Below are 16,006 nucleotides of genomic sequence, written 5' to 3' on the forward strand. Positions count from 1 at the left end.
TAATGTGTCTCTATAAATATCGACATGGACAGAGTCCATTAAGAACAAACACGTGACAGTACTCATGTGGAACTTCCTCCATATTAATCAAATATCACACAACAATAAGTCAGTCCTTTACTTGTTGCAGGTGATGATTGGGGGATGTCCTTTCAAAAATGGATGATCTTCAACTTCTGCATAGTGAAGAGGGAAAATTCCACCGAGAATGATATCTCCATACGATAAAATGCCCTTAAGATCGCTCCCAGTAAGAGGCTTGCACACGTCTCCACACACAACAGTGAAGCACAAAATCAGAATCACAGGAGCCATGAACGGTATCCAAGGTACAGCTTGTCATGTGACAATATCAAGGATAACAGTTGAACAAATTCTTATTTTTCACTGTTTCAACACACAGATAATGCTGTTGTTCAGCATTACCTTTTGGTTAGAAAATCTTTGAACTATATCACTTCACTTGTCGGCTGTTTTCGATTTTAAAGGCACATATGACAGATAATGAACTATTGTTGTCATTCGGGATTGATTAAAATGGATTTCAGGTATGTTTTCGTTTTTGATAATGACATATAATGTGTTAATTTCGAAGATGTGTCATTCTTCTAATTAATCCATAATGATTCGGTTAAAATAATAAATGTAAAGAAAAAGACTTGTATAATTCCAAATTGTCGTGTTTCCAAGAGGAAATGGTTAAATTATTTTGTGAGCATGGCTATATTTCTGTTTACTGGTGTTTATCATTGACGAAATCAAATGCATTCAAAATGTTCGCCTGGGATGACAGCATGGCCCAGGTGTAGCAAACTCAACTCTGAGCTGTCTTGCATGGATTTGAATTCCATCCCAGCTATAATCTGCCATCCTTGTGTTTCACAGCCGGGTGGTTCATCAGAGTGCATTCTGTTACTCAGGTGAACGTTGAACTGGGAGTCCCGATTGCCGAAACAAGTTGGTAGACATTAAAGATCCCAAGGCGTCCTTTGCAAAAAGTCGGCGATCACATATATCAATGGCGTCATGAACAAATTACAAATTCTTACCCTTTCAAAAGAATGTCAAAAGATGTCGTGATTGTGTTCCATAAGAGGATTATTCTGTCATACTGTGACATCGTAATGTGGTGTCATTCCTCCCTCGTTTGGTTATTTCATTGACATTTCATAGCTCTGTTTTAACAATTTTTTGAATTTTTTTTTTCTTCGGTATATTGATGTAATAATGTCGGCGGAGGCATGTCTGGCGACTTTGCGACGTCGAAGAGTGCCCTTCTAGATATTGCTACGCTTTTACTCGTGGGGTATGCTGACATATTGTCTCAGGTCGCTGACCTGCAGTGAGAATAAGGCTGCACTTATTTTCGGATATTCTCATTTACACATACTTTCCGATGATTCTGTGAGTTTTCATGGAGTATCTGCTTCGATGTCCATCAGCACACACAAAAAATTCTGTCCGATTAGAATTTGAGTATGTGAGTAGGGTGAATATACTGATTCTGGCTCACTTTCCCCCATGTTAATGAATGGGGGATTCTCAGCGATTCATATTTTTCCCTAAAAAATAAACCCCCTTTTTAACCCAACCTGTTGAGTCCTCTGCTGTTGAGATATCGAAAACATGAAAGTGAATGGAGATTTTAATAGCCTCACCTTTTCGCCGAGGAGAACTTTTTTTCAAATAAACAATGCATATTGTTTAGCTCACTCATTGAACCTATAAAGATTTGTTCATTCTCAAATTCCTTCAATAGTTTAATTTTCTTTGCACAATAATCCCCATCTAAAATATTATAAAATAAAACATTTGAATCTTTATATTTTTCAAGATACTCCTGTTGTGTCATTATGAAATGATATACTTCTCTCAATGCTCTTGTTTGACAACCTCTTTAGCCTCAGATTATTTTTTGCATAAGCCACGCCCACTTTTAATAAACCCGCCCACTTTTCATGAGGTATTTCCCATAAGCCACTCCCACTTTTTCTTAAGCCCCACCCACTTTTCATGAGGAATTTTCATAAGCTACGCCCACTTTTCCTAAGCCCCGCACACTTTTTCAAAGCCCTGCCGACTCACATCATTTCCAGTTAATCTCTGACTCACAAATAATTCAGTAGGAAATTCTAGAATGTTATGTTTTTGAAAAATTTCCCAACGAAGGATTGCCTGGGCTGCCAAGGGAATTTCCAAAAGAAACCACACACACCAGTCTTTCTGTATAAAAGCTTCAAACCAAGACTCCATTTTAAACATTTTTTACTTTTACTGACAATGGAGTGCTGTGCTGAGCTTGAGTGGGATGACTTTGCAGTTCCTTTGAGTTCTACTACTTGAATGTAACTAAACCTTCAAGTTGATGAACTGGATTCAAACCTCTTATCTGTTGAGGTAAGATTTTATTTTCCTATTTGCAGAGTTTGATTTAAGCATATAATCATTTAATAATTAAATCACTTAATTAATACATTATTATTTTCTCTCACAGGAAATTGTATCTGAAATACAAAATGAAAATACTGCTTTTGCCACAACTTGGGATGAAATTGTTGGTTTGGTTGAACATCTTCTGAGCGACCAAGACACACAGAACGAGCTCGTCCTTGATGACCCAACCAAAGAGTGATACCTGAGAGACCAGCAAAATCCTGAAAAAGAGTTTTACAGCAATAGTACTCATTGCGAGTTATCAAGACAATATGCACATAACAAGTTATACCTTGATGAGCCAGAATACAAGTTTTACCTTGGAGACTCACAAATTTTGAAAAAAATCAGTAAATGAGTTCTACCTTAATGGTTTAAATAACTACCTTGGAGAAAAGTGTTCTGCCAAACTGTTTCTAAATATGGAACCAACCTTGGAGACTCACAAATTTCAGACATTTTGAAAAATGGAGATTTCCTTGATGATCCACAGTTATACTATGTGAGATCAATCACTGAACAACATAAAAATTGGAAAAATGTAGTTTTCCTTGATGATCCACAGTTATACTATGAGAGATCTATCAATGAAACCTATAAAAATTGGAAAAATGGAGTTTTCCCTGATTATCCACAGTTATACTATGTGAGATGTATCACCGAAACCGACAATATTTCTGGAAATTGTGCTTCTACTTTGGAGTGTTGGATAGATGGTTATATTTTTGGAGACTTGAAATGTGGGTTCTGGCTTGATAACTCACAATGTGATACATATCTTGGAAACTCAACAGGAATGTGGTCATACCTTGGAGACTTGGAAAGTTGGGTTTATTTTGGAGACTTGAAATGCAATTACTCTTTGGGATCTAAACCTATCGATGTAGTTCTTTGTTGGATGGTGCTTGATGAGAGTAATATCAAGAAAGTTCTGGGAAGAAAGTGCAGGAAAGTTCTTATTCCCCCTTTCTACTTCATCAAACCTGAAAGCCTTAAAAGACAGAATTGGAAGAAGAGAAAAAAAGAAACTAGAGGGGGAGCACTCGGGAGAGTGCAAAACCTCCGCCGCCAATACTGCTGGTTCACTCAAGTGAACCTTATATCTTAATTCATTATATATGATGTCAACAGTGCTGACAGAGTTAAAGTTCTTTTCTCCAACATTTTTTTTTGGGGTGGGGGGGGGGTTGGAAATCACTTAAAACATGTAGAAATGCAAAAAAAAGAAATCGAAATTTTGTTGAAAAAAAGTTGCAAAAATTTTCTTTTCTCTAACAATTTTTTTTTTGGGGGGGGAGGTTGGAAATCATTAAAATATGTAGAAATGCAAAAACAATTTTTTTTCTCTTTTTTTTTTTTTGGGGGGGGGGGTTGGAAATTACTTAAAACATGTCGAAATGCAAAAAAAAAAAAAATTTTGTCTAAATTTTTTTTGGGGGGGTTGGAAATCACAAAACATGTAGATATGCAAAAAAAAAAATTTTCTCAAACAATGTTTTTGGGGGGGGCGTTGGAAATCACTTAAAACATGTAAAAATACAAAAAAAAATTCTCTAACAATTTTTTTTTTGGGAGGGGGAAGAACAAGACAAAAGAAAACTCTTTGATAGAAGTAACAAAGAGAAAATTGGAGCAGAAAAGAAAGAACACATACCAAGTCCAAAATTTAATGGCATGATCATTGGACCATACCGAACCCCCCCCCCCACCAAGTTTCGTCAAAATCCGTCGAAGTGTTTTTCCGTAATACTGTTCACAAACAAACAAACAAACAAACAAACAGAAAGGGGTGAAAACAGTAACCTCCATCTAATCTTCGAAGATGGCGGAGGATAACAAACAAACAAAAAGGGATGAAAAGTCACCTCCATCCATCTTCGAAGATGGCGGAGGTTAACAAGGTCAGAGGTCAAGTTGATGATTTCGTAAGTGTGGTGTAGCCTGCGGGCATGCAGGGCGGGGCATGATGATGGGAGGAGGGGTCGTTGTGGTCATCGTATCTGCAAGGAATATAAGGTGTGCGCGCCACCTGAGGCGTCGTGGTAATGCTGGAGTCGCCCGGCTCGTGAGTGTGCTGAATACGTAATAAAAGGGAGCCGCGGGCAAAGTACGCCCGCGCTCGCGCTTGTGCAACACAGCCCGGCTCAACTGTTCCCCCGCATCGTGTCTGCCTGCTAAGCATCTTTTATCAGTACACCACAGTTGGCTGACGAGGATCTTCGGATCTGCATGTGCAGGGCGGCAAATAACCCGTGCGGTTCCAGACTACGGAGCCAAGGGTCTCGCCAGCACGAGCATGGCAGAAGGTCAGGGCACGGCGCACGGGCGCGTACCCGTTTTCGGAGGAGATGAATTCGAGTTGTTTTCTGAACAGTTAGGTTGCTACTTTCGCGCGAATGATGTAGATGATGAAGAGAAACGCAAGGCGATCTTGCTCGCCTCGCTATCAATGGAGCACTACTGGCTGCTGAGTGATTTGGTGGCTCCAAATAAGCCCAGTGATGACAGGCTATCGTTTCAGGACATCGTGGCGAAAATGAAGACCCACTTGGCGCCAGAGAAGTCGTTGCATCTCGCGCGGTTCCAGTTCGATCACCTCGCTAAGGGTGGCGAGGAGCGCGTTGCAGACTTCGTAGCACGGGTGAAGCATTCGGCTGTGCCTTGCAAGTTCACGACAGAGGAGCGTCCGGCACGGCTCAGAGATCGTTTTATTTCTGGTCTGCGAGACGCAAAGATGGTAGCAGCCATCCTGCGGTTGACCGACATCACATTCGACTCAGCGGTCGGGACTACTTCGTCTGTCGAGCAGACACTCACGGATGTCCGCACCATCGCTGGCCAGGACGTAATTAGTAGCTCCAGCTGGGGCTGTCGGCTGACCCCGAGGTCCACGCGGTGGCCGCGCAAGTGCCGCAGGTCGCGCAGCCCGCAGACCGCGCGATGACTCAAGTGCCGCAGGTCGCACGCGCGCCTGGCGGTGCGGGACGAGGGCGCGCACCACAGCACGGTTGCACCGGGAGCGAAGTGGCTTTCCAGGGGTGCTGGGGGTGTGGGGGTCCGCACCTGCGACAAATGTGCCCGTATAAGAACACCGTGTGTTTGCATTGTCACAAGGTGGGACATTTGAAGCATGTGTGTCGGATGGCGGGGGCCTCCGTTGGGGTCTTGGATGACGAGGTGTGGGAGGACCCCAGTGACCTGGAGATCGGCCTGCAACCGGGGCATGGCGATGCCGGCGGGCCGGAGCAGGAGATGCAGCTACGGTTGAGTCTGTTTTCTGTTGGTTCGGAGATGACGACGCCGTTCACGGTGGAGGTCGAAGTGAATGGCGAGCCGACCGTGTTTTGCATGGACACCGGGGCTGCGGTGTCGGTCATGGGTGAGCAGGCGGCTCATGGTCTTCGCGGTGTTCGCCTGGTCAAGACGGCCTTGTCGCTGTACACGTACACCGGTGAAGCGATTGCACCGCTTGCGAGGGCCGACGTCTCAGTGCGCTACCGAGGTCGACGCGCCTGGCTCTCGGTGTTCGTGGTGCGAGGGGAGGGGCCCGCCCTTTTGGGTCGCGACTGGCTGGCGCACCTCGGGCTGGATCTCCGGTTCGTACCTCCAGGTGTGCCAGTGATTTCTTTTCGATGCCTTCGTCGAGTGCCGAGGGCGAGGTTCTGGCGGCGGGGGCCGCGTCGATGCAACGGGAGCGGCCGTTCGTTGCTGCCTGCGGCGGTGATGTACGGTTCGGGAGCAGCGAGAGCCGTATCAGCTCTTGCGATGAGTTCCCGCGCTTCGGCAGTGTTCGTGAGGCAATGCGCGCCGGTGTTGTTCGGGCAGCGTCAACAGGTTGCGGTGAGCCCGTGGCGTTAAAGGAAGTCGCGAGTCACAACATCGAGTCGACAACCAAGAGACGGACTCGTGATGTGGTTGTGGGTTGCTGTTCATTGCATATGTGTTTTTCCTTGCTCTAGTGATGCAGTTTAACGTTGTTGAAATAAATGCCAGCAGTTCCCGTGTGAGAGTGGGTTTGGCGGAGATCAATCAATGGGATTTGTATTATGATCAATGTGATGTGGTGGCTTTGGGAGCGGTGGTGGCGAATAAAAAGGTTGGGTTGGCCTTCCATTGTCCCGGGCCGCGGGTAGTTGCTTTGTCATGTGCTGGGATTTTATCAAAAGAATGCGCTGTATGGAAACATGAGTTTGCAATGGTTCAAATGATGTTCGTAGTGATTTATAACGAGCCTATGATTGAAGTGTGGTTTAAATGGAATTGCTACCGTCTAACTGCCGTGTGGGTCTCGGAGATCGACTCGGAGCCAAGACTGGTGCGCTGGTCGGCGTTACCCCAACCTCTGGTTGCGGGCGCAGCTCTCTGTGTTCGCTCAAGGCCGTTTGGACGAGCGTTGGCGTCTCAACTGATTGTGGTGCGTGGGTTGTTTTGGAGCATTGAGTGCGTCCAGCCAGCAGCGCTGTTCAGCGCCCCCATCCAAGGTCAATCGAGGCTGGCGCTGGCGCCACGGCTTCCAGACAGCGGGCTTCCGGCCTCGGAATGTTTATCTGCGTCAGGTCTGCCTGGGGGAAGTGGGCCGGAGGCATTTGATGGTGCCGGGGGAGGTTGGCTCGGGAGATCGCCACGGCCTCGCCGAGAGCCATGTCAGCATGAGCCGCCTGGGGGCGTTTCCGCTGTGTAGGGCTGCTGTGCTTTTCGCCTTGCTGCTTCATATCGGTAACGCGGCCAGAGTTTGGGAGGTGCTGTGTGCACCTCCGTCTTCGGGACCTGGCCGGGGCAGCTCCATTAGTTCGCTTTCATGCATTATATGATGTGATGTGCTGTTATACTTCGCTGTTTTCATTTTTTGTGCCTTGTCTACTATTATACCGTAGTCCTTCATGCTGTTTATGCTTATTATGATGGTGATCATTTAATAATCATAGTTTTAGGAGGGAGGAGTGTGGTGTGGCCTGCGGGCATGCAGGGCGGGGCATGATGATGGGAGGAGGGGTCGTTGTGGTCATCGTATCTGCAAGGAATATAAGGTGTGCGCGCCGCCTGAGGCGTCGTGGTAATACTGGAGTCGCCCGGCTCGTGAGTGTGCTGAATACGTAATAAAGGGGAGCCGCGGGCAAAGTACGCCCGCGCTCGCGCTTGTGCAACACAGCCCGGCTCGACTGTTCCCCCGCATCGTGTCTGCCTGCTAAGCATCTTCTATCAGTACACCACAGTAAGTACCAGTCTATGACTGCTTGTTTGTTTGTTTGTTTGTGAACAGTATTACGGAAAAAACTCCTCGACGGATTTTGACGAAACTTGGTGGGGGATGAGGTATGGTCCAAGGATCATGCCATTAGATTTTGGCCTTGGTCCAAAGTCCAATATGGCCGCTATGACGGCCATTTTTAAAAAAAAATATTAGAATTTGACCTATGGTAAACGACCTACGGTAAAGAGTTTCTTAGTTATTTCCGGATATAGGTCATGATGCAATAGTTGCACAAGTGTGATTGTGCAATAGCTTGATGACATGATGCAATAGTGTGCTTGCACAACAGGCACAACAGTGTGATTGGGCAATAGCTTGATGACATGATGCAATGGTATCATGATTGCGCAATAGCTTGATGAAATGATGCAATAGTATCATTGGATTGTGCAATGTCATGATGCAATAATGTACTAGCACAACAGTGTGATTGCGCAATAGCTTGATGAAGTGATGCAATAGTATCATTGGATTGTGAAACATGTTGACTTAAATGCCACTCATTTTATTTCTTGTCAGAATCATTAATCACTTGATGAAAACATTTAGAATTTACAAAGAAGGGCCAATTTATGCTTGTTGCTCTTGTCACAGGCTACTATTTCGGCAATCTGTATTTCAGATGAACGAGAATAAGTATAGCTCAGCACCTGTAGCTTTGACAAAGAACATACTTCAATATGCGAATGACCTTCAGACACATGACAAAACATGGATATGTAACACATGTCATTCTGCATTGAAAAGAGGGCAGATACTTACACAGTCACATGCTCAGGAATGGCTCTCGACCCAATACCTCCAGAACTGTATGATCTCAGACCCTTAGAACAGCGCCTGATCAGCCAAAGAATCGCATTCATGAAGCTTGTGGAGTTACCCAAGGGAGGCCAAAAAGCTATCCATGGTAGTGCTGTGAATGTGCCATCCAAGCTCAATGCCATCTGTTCATTACTTCCAAGACTACCACCAGATGCTGAAGTTGTACCACTGAAGCTTAAGCGAAAACTTGTATATAAAGGACACTACATGTATGAATACATACGGCCAAAAAAGTCATGGATGCATTGCGGTGGCTTAAACAGCACAACCCCCTCTATAAGGACATAACTATCTGTGAAGATTGGGAGAATCAGTGGGAAGAAATTGACTCAGAACTGTGGGAAGCAATGATACAGACAGAGGAGGATGCAATTGGTACTGATGTTACAGAAAATGAGAAGAAATAATGTAAATACCAATCTCATGCATCACATGGTACCACCAGCAACACAACCAGTAAAACGACCAATAGGACCAATAAAAGTACCAAGTCGACTAGTAGTAAAACCACTAGTAATACCATCAGCAAGACCAAACACCAGTATATCAGTAAAGTGGCCACGAACGCAACTAACAAGAAAGTGATAAACAGAATGCTGTCTACAGTGCCATCTCCTTTGACTGCTGCAAATGTATATGACGTTTTGCAATGCTTGGCCAGAAATCACAACTTCACCATCAGAGATGTTCCTGGCAATGGGAATTGTTTTTTTTCATGCTGTTTCCATCTCACTGCCAACAGCGGGAATACAACAGCTTCGTGGGCCAGATATACGGACACGGCTTGTACACTTCCTCAATAACACTCAATTTTCTCAAGAATATGCACAATTTCTACCAGCTCCCTTGTATACAAGAAAACTCCAGGTGACCAACAGTTGGAAAACCTGAAGAGATACATAGCCCGGTTGTAGACTGGTGAATGGGCAGACAACCTCGCTGTACAAGGAGTAGCAGACATGCTCAATATCAACATCAAGGTTCTGAACACAATCACCCCTGATTGTGTTCATGATACACACCCCAGCTATGGCAGAAGTGATAACACAATTACACTTGGCTTGATGGGTGAGTTGCATTATGTAGCCCTCGAGACCTTTACAGCACCGGCAACTCAGGATCCTCAGTTTACACCAGCACCTCAAGATGCACCTCCAGCTAGTGAATCAGCTGAAGACATGGAAGATGAAGTGGCCTTTGAGGAAACTAGCAAACTTCGAGGCATTCCATATGATACTTTACTTCAAGAAGATTGTCCAGTAAATGGTGATGACATCTATTCGGTGGCACCTGGAGAACACCAAAAACCATGTGCATTTCTGTTGGATGACACATTTGAAGAATTGGCCAATCCAGATAAATATCCACAAGGAAGTGGTGGGTACACAAAAAAGAGGAACAAATGTACAACGGTTAGAAAATATTTCAACCAGAGACTCCTTCATGTTGATGGCAGGTTTGCCAAGGATACAGACTACCTATTAGCTGCCCAGTATGCTGTTGAGTCTCAGCAAGTGAAAGATGAAATGCAACTTTCACCTAGACAAACTCATGGAAAATTATTCAGAAATAAAACCATTAATGCTGGATTGATGAAATGCTCAGTCAATATGCAAGCCATGATCCGATCAGATAATGCATTCTGGTTCTTGAAGAATGTTCGCGGATCGCCATCATATTGGAGCACAGTACTTCTGGATCTGTTAGCAATGGTACGTCAACTCGGCATTCCTACATGGTTTCTGACGCTCTCAGCTGCCGATATGCAATGGCATGAAGTTATCCAGAGCATCACTCGTCAATATTGTCAAGTATTGACTGATGAGGATGTGAAAAATCTGTCATGGGATCAAAAATGTAGATGGCTACGCTCTAATCCAGTAACTGCTGCTCACCAGTTCCAGTATAGAGTTGATGCCTTTTTCAGAGAATTTCTTGGAGCAAAGAGTAACCCCATTGGAGAACTTTGTGACTTTATGATCAGAATTGAATTCCAGGCATGTGACTTTCCTCACGCACATACAATTCTGTGCATAAAGGATGCTCCAAAACTAAATGTTGATGAGGATGTGGATGTAGCAGCCTTTAGTGACAAGTATCAAACATGTGCTATTCTAGACAATGATGAGGTTTTTAAGATGCTGGTGCTAGGTGTCCAGAAGCATGTCCATTCGCAAACTTGCAGACGAAACAAAAGGTGCAGATTTAGTTTTCCTCACCCCCCCAAGTACTGAACCATTAATCGCACGGCCATCCACTCAGCTCGATCCCATAGTTGAAGCTCGACAACTTAGTCAAAAGCAGGAAATACTAAAACAAGTGAGGGAAACTATGGAAGATAAGGATATTGCTGAAGATATTTCACTGGATGAATTACTTCGAATATCACACGTGGATCACTTTCAATATGATCGAGCTCTACATCTCACAAAATATGGAAAACAAGTTCTTCTGCGAAGGCAACCATCAGAACGATGGATAAATCAGTACAATCCAGAATTCTGCGGCTGTGGAAAGGCAACATGGACCTTCAGTTCATAACTGACCCCTATTCTTGTTAACCTCCGCCATCTTCGAAGATGGATGGAGGTTACTGTTTTCACCCCTTTCTGTTTGTTTGTTTGTTTGTTTGTGAACAGTATTACGGAAAAACTCCTCGACGGATTTCGACGAAACTTGGTGGGGGGTTAGGTATGGTCCAAGGATCATGCCATTAAATTTTGGACTTGGTCCCTCCCCCCCCCCCCAAAAAAAAAATTGTTGGAGAAAATTTTTTTTTTTTCATTTCTACATGTTTTAAGTGATTTCCAACCCCCCCAAAATTTTTTTTACCCCCCCCCAAAAAAACAGAAAACTTATTTGCATTTCTACATGTTTTAAGTGATTTCCAACCCCCCCCCCAAAAAAAAAAAAATTGTTACCCCCACCCAAAAAAATTGTTAGAGAAATTTTTTTTTGCATTTTTACATGTTTTAAGTGATTTCCAACCCCCCAAAAAAACTGTTACCCCCCAAAAAAAAATGATTTTTTTTTTGCGTTTCCACATGTTTTAAGTGATTTGCAACCCACCAAAAAAATTGTTGGAGAAAAAAAAAAATTTGCAACCTTTTTTCAACAAAATTACGATTTTTTTTTTTTGCATTTTTACATGTTTTAAGTGATTTCCAACCCCCCCCCCCCCCAAAAAAAAAAATGTTGGATAAAAGAACTATGACTCTGTCAGCACTGTTGACATCATATTTAATGAATAAGATATAAGGTTCACTTGAGTGACCCAGCAGTATTGGCGGCAGATGGTTTGCACTCTCCCGAGTGCTCCCCTCTAGTATAACTTATGTCACCAGCTACATGTTAAAGAGTGAGAGAGCCATGAGCGAGCTCCTAAGGAAAGTTGCTGATGAAAGCAGAGGAGAAGACATCAAAGTTAAGCTGAAAAAAGTTGGTTCAGAATTTCTCAACAATCGAGAAGTCAGCGCTCAAGAGGCTGCTTATCGGCTGCTATCATTACCTTTGAAAAGGTCAAGTAGGACAGTTGTATTTGTGAATACGGCCACTAAAGAAAAGCGAGTCTCTATGCTAAAAACCACTTAGTGTCCTCCAAGATATGCCTGATGATGATGAGAATATATTCTGCAAGTCTCTGTTAGACCGATATACTGTACGTCTCGCCCACATGAACTGGAAAACATATGTTTAGCAGAGTTTGCTGCTAACTATACAACTGGTGGAAAAGAAGTTGCTGCAGATGACCATGTTACTGACATTCTGGATAATGATAATGCTGACACTAAAGGATCCACAACAATTACTCTTCTCAATGGGCTGGGAATTATGAGGAAGAAGAAAAGAGAGGTGGTCATCAGATTTCATAAGGAAAAGTCGGATGGAGAGGAAAAATACAGAGGCCTACTAATGTTGTATCACCCCTGGAGAAACGAGGAACAGGATATCATGCATCATCATGCCTCATACGAGGAGCATTATACCAATGTTAAGGATAGCATAGATGCAAATGAAAGCAGATATTCCCAGGATGCAAATGAAATTGAGAGGGCTTTTGATGATCTTGATCGCTTTGGACCACCAGAACATGCATGGGATGCAGTTGCTCCTGGAGCTGAACATGAACAAGCTCAGCAGGTTAGAACTATTTTTTTCTATTGTAATGTTATGAAACAAATTATAATATTCTTCATCGAAATACATATACATCATTCACATTAATGTATTAAGTCTACCACTTTCATTTAGTTACAATTAGTACTAATACCCTTCTTAGATATTTTGGTTTACTAAATTGGTGATTATACTCAATAGGAAGATGAAGGCATAGTGGAAGAACGACACATGTCTCCGGTCGATGCTGACAACAACATTGACTTGGCTCCTGAAATTCAGCGAGCAAGGTCAGACCTTCAAGCACGCTTCTCCTCTGAAAAATTGCCACTGTTGATGACATCACAACAATACAGGGCTATGATGAGAACACTGAACAAAGAACAGCTCGAAGTTTTAAAACTGCATCGCAAGTGGTGCAAGAACATGGTACAGGCTCTTAAACATAATGAGCCACAACCAGTGTACAGAATCTTCTTGAGCGACCCAGGAGGTGTTGGCAAGAGCCACATCATCAAACTGGTACATTATGAAACGATGAAACTTCTTAAGCCTCTCTCTGGATACTTTGAACCAGATGACATCCCATTCATATTAGCCGCATTTACTGGGACGGCAGCTTTTGGAATTGAAGGAATGACTTTGCATTCTGCTATGCGCTTCACTGCTGGGCCGCAGAGCAAGAAGGAGTACTAGCCACTGAGCAGTGAGAAACTCAACACAATAAGGTAAGATAACGAATTGATGTTTTGGCCCAAGTTAACTATTCTGCTCGTGTATCTCTTTAGCATTGGGATTAAGAGATGTGAGATGGATTAACTCGCTTCCGTCAGTGGCTAGTACTCTCAGAGTAGATTTGTTAACTTGGGCCGATGTGTTTGTTTTTCACATATTAATATCATCCCATTTCATCTGTATTCCCTTGTATGTTATTATAATGTGGTGAGAACATCATTATGTAACTTCCTATGAAGCAATGCGGTTCCCCAGAGATAGAGATAGTGAAGATATAATCTGAGTGTTTACTTTCAGGTCACGACTGGGAAAGCTGAAGCTGCTGATCATAGATGAGGTTTCTATGGTTGGTGCTGACCTGTTGTATCATATCCATCGCCGCCTCCAGGATGTCATTGGAAACAAAGACCCTGATTCTAGATTTGGAGGAATCAGTATACTGGCTGTAGGGGATCTATATCAGCTGCAACCAGCTGGACAAAACCATGTGTTTGCCCTGCCATCAGACATATATGCCAAGCTCCACGAATCATTATGGGAAGAAAACTTCCGAATGATGGAACTCACTCAGAGTATGTGGCAAAAAGATGACAATGATTTTTCCGAGCTTCTAATGCGTGTTCGCAAAGCAACATGTACTGCAGCGGAAATCAACACCTTGAAGTCCAGAGAGATAACAAAAGACAGCCCATTATACCCTGAAGATGCACTCATGTCTTTAAAACCAACAAAGAAGTTGATGAGCACAACTTCTCACACATCAGAAAGCTTCCGACTCCAGTGTTTGACATAAAAGCCATCGACAAGAAAAAAGATGTGCAAAATAGCTTGATTGATGTTGTGATATCAACTAAGTCTTTAGAAACTGGCGGATTGCGAGAGGTTGTGTCAGTAGCTGTAAGAGCCCGTATCATGGTCACTGTCAACATTGATGTGTCAGATGGCTTAGCCAATGGTGTATGTGGCACTGTTGTTTCCATAGACCATTCAGGGACAGATGTACATGCTATCCTGGTCAAGTTTGACAGCAGCCGTGTTGTGAAGCATGCCATAGCAAACAGCCACTAAAAACAGACGTATCCTGGAGCTGTTCCCATAAAACGGCAGGAGGTCAAGTTCTACACCAGTCGAGGCACCAGTTCTGTGCAGGCCACCCTTATCCAGTTCCCACTGTCACTTGCATGGGGCTGCACCATACACAAAGTGCAGGGAAAAACTTTAGACAAGATTGTGGTCTCAATGCAAGGAAATGGCCGCTTTATGCCTGGCCAAGCCTATGTCGCCTTGAGTAGAATAAAGATGTTGAGTGGTTTGTACATATTAGGGTTTGATGAAAGTGCGATTCATGTCAATCCAACTGTTGGAGAAGAAATGAATCGACTGCAATACAATATTACTCAACAAGTTGACCCTCCTCAATTCATGAGACTTGGTGATGATTGGCTAAAGATATGCTTGCTGAACGTCAGATGTTATCTTGAACATATACCCGATATGAAAAATGACATGACCATGAGAACAGCGGATGTTCTTTGCTTTGTGGAGACTTTCCTACGAGAAGGACAAAAACTGGGCATTGATGCACAACTAATGCCTGAAATGAAATGTTTCCGAGCTGACCGACCAGGCAACTTAGACAGGGGAGGCATAATGATCTTAGCACCACCAGAAATGTCTCCAGTGAGTCCCCAATCAGGTATTAAAGGCATAGAATATAAATCAGTGACGGTGGCAACACATAAGCAGAAAATAAACATTGTTTCTGTGTATAGACCGCCCACCGCAAGTTCACCAGTGTTCAAGGAGAAACTACAAAATATCCTGGCATCTTTGGCACTAGACCAACTGACAGTTGTCCTGGGTGATTTCAACTATGACCTTGTCAATGATTCAGAACATAACATTATTTGATTCATGGAGCAGTATGGATATCAACAGCATGTGAAGGGACCAACAACAGATTATGGATTACTGTTGGACCATGTCCACGTAAACAAAGCAGTGGTTCTAGTAGTTGATATTGTGGACACCTATTATTCTGACCATGATTCATTCCATGTATCCATAAAACCTTAAGTCTCTTCACACATTATAATTAAGTCAGGAGAGGAAAGATCATGAGACACTAATCATTATGTTTGTGAACTTGGAAAGACAACACTAATATGGAGGTCAAATATTGTCAGGTTATAGCTTTCCTATTATTTAACTGAGATATTAAGTTATAGCAGTATTATTGTGTCGGTGTTGGAATATTGACACCCTAAAATATCGCTATTACTATTTTTCTATTTTCTAGCAATAGAAGTTACTCATTTATATTATTGTACAGTCTTATGTATAGTAATTCTAATTATATCATGAAAACGGAATTCTTATTTATAATCTAAATAAATAAATATTGAATAAAATTAATTAATTAATTAACTGATATAAAAGTTTATTGTGAAACTTTTGTGAAACTTGTAATTTATAATTTGAAATAAAAGTTTATTGCGAAACTATTGTGAAACTTGTCATTTTTATTTTGAAATAAAAGTTTATTGTGAAAATTGCAAAGCGAGTGTTTTTCATGCTAATTCCGACAAATATAATTGGACAATACAACAGAACAAATGCAGGAGAAAACGCACTACAATAGCATGACTG

The sequence above is a fragment of the Eptatretus burgeri genome, chromosome 1 (genome assembly GCF_056783735.1).
Source record: "Eptatretus burgeri isolate ZD-2024b chromosome 1, Ebu_testis_v1, whole genome shotgun sequence".
In the NCBI taxonomy this organism is placed as follows: domain Eukaryota; kingdom Metazoa; phylum Chordata; class Myxini; order Myxiniformes; family Myxinidae; genus Eptatretus; species Eptatretus burgeri.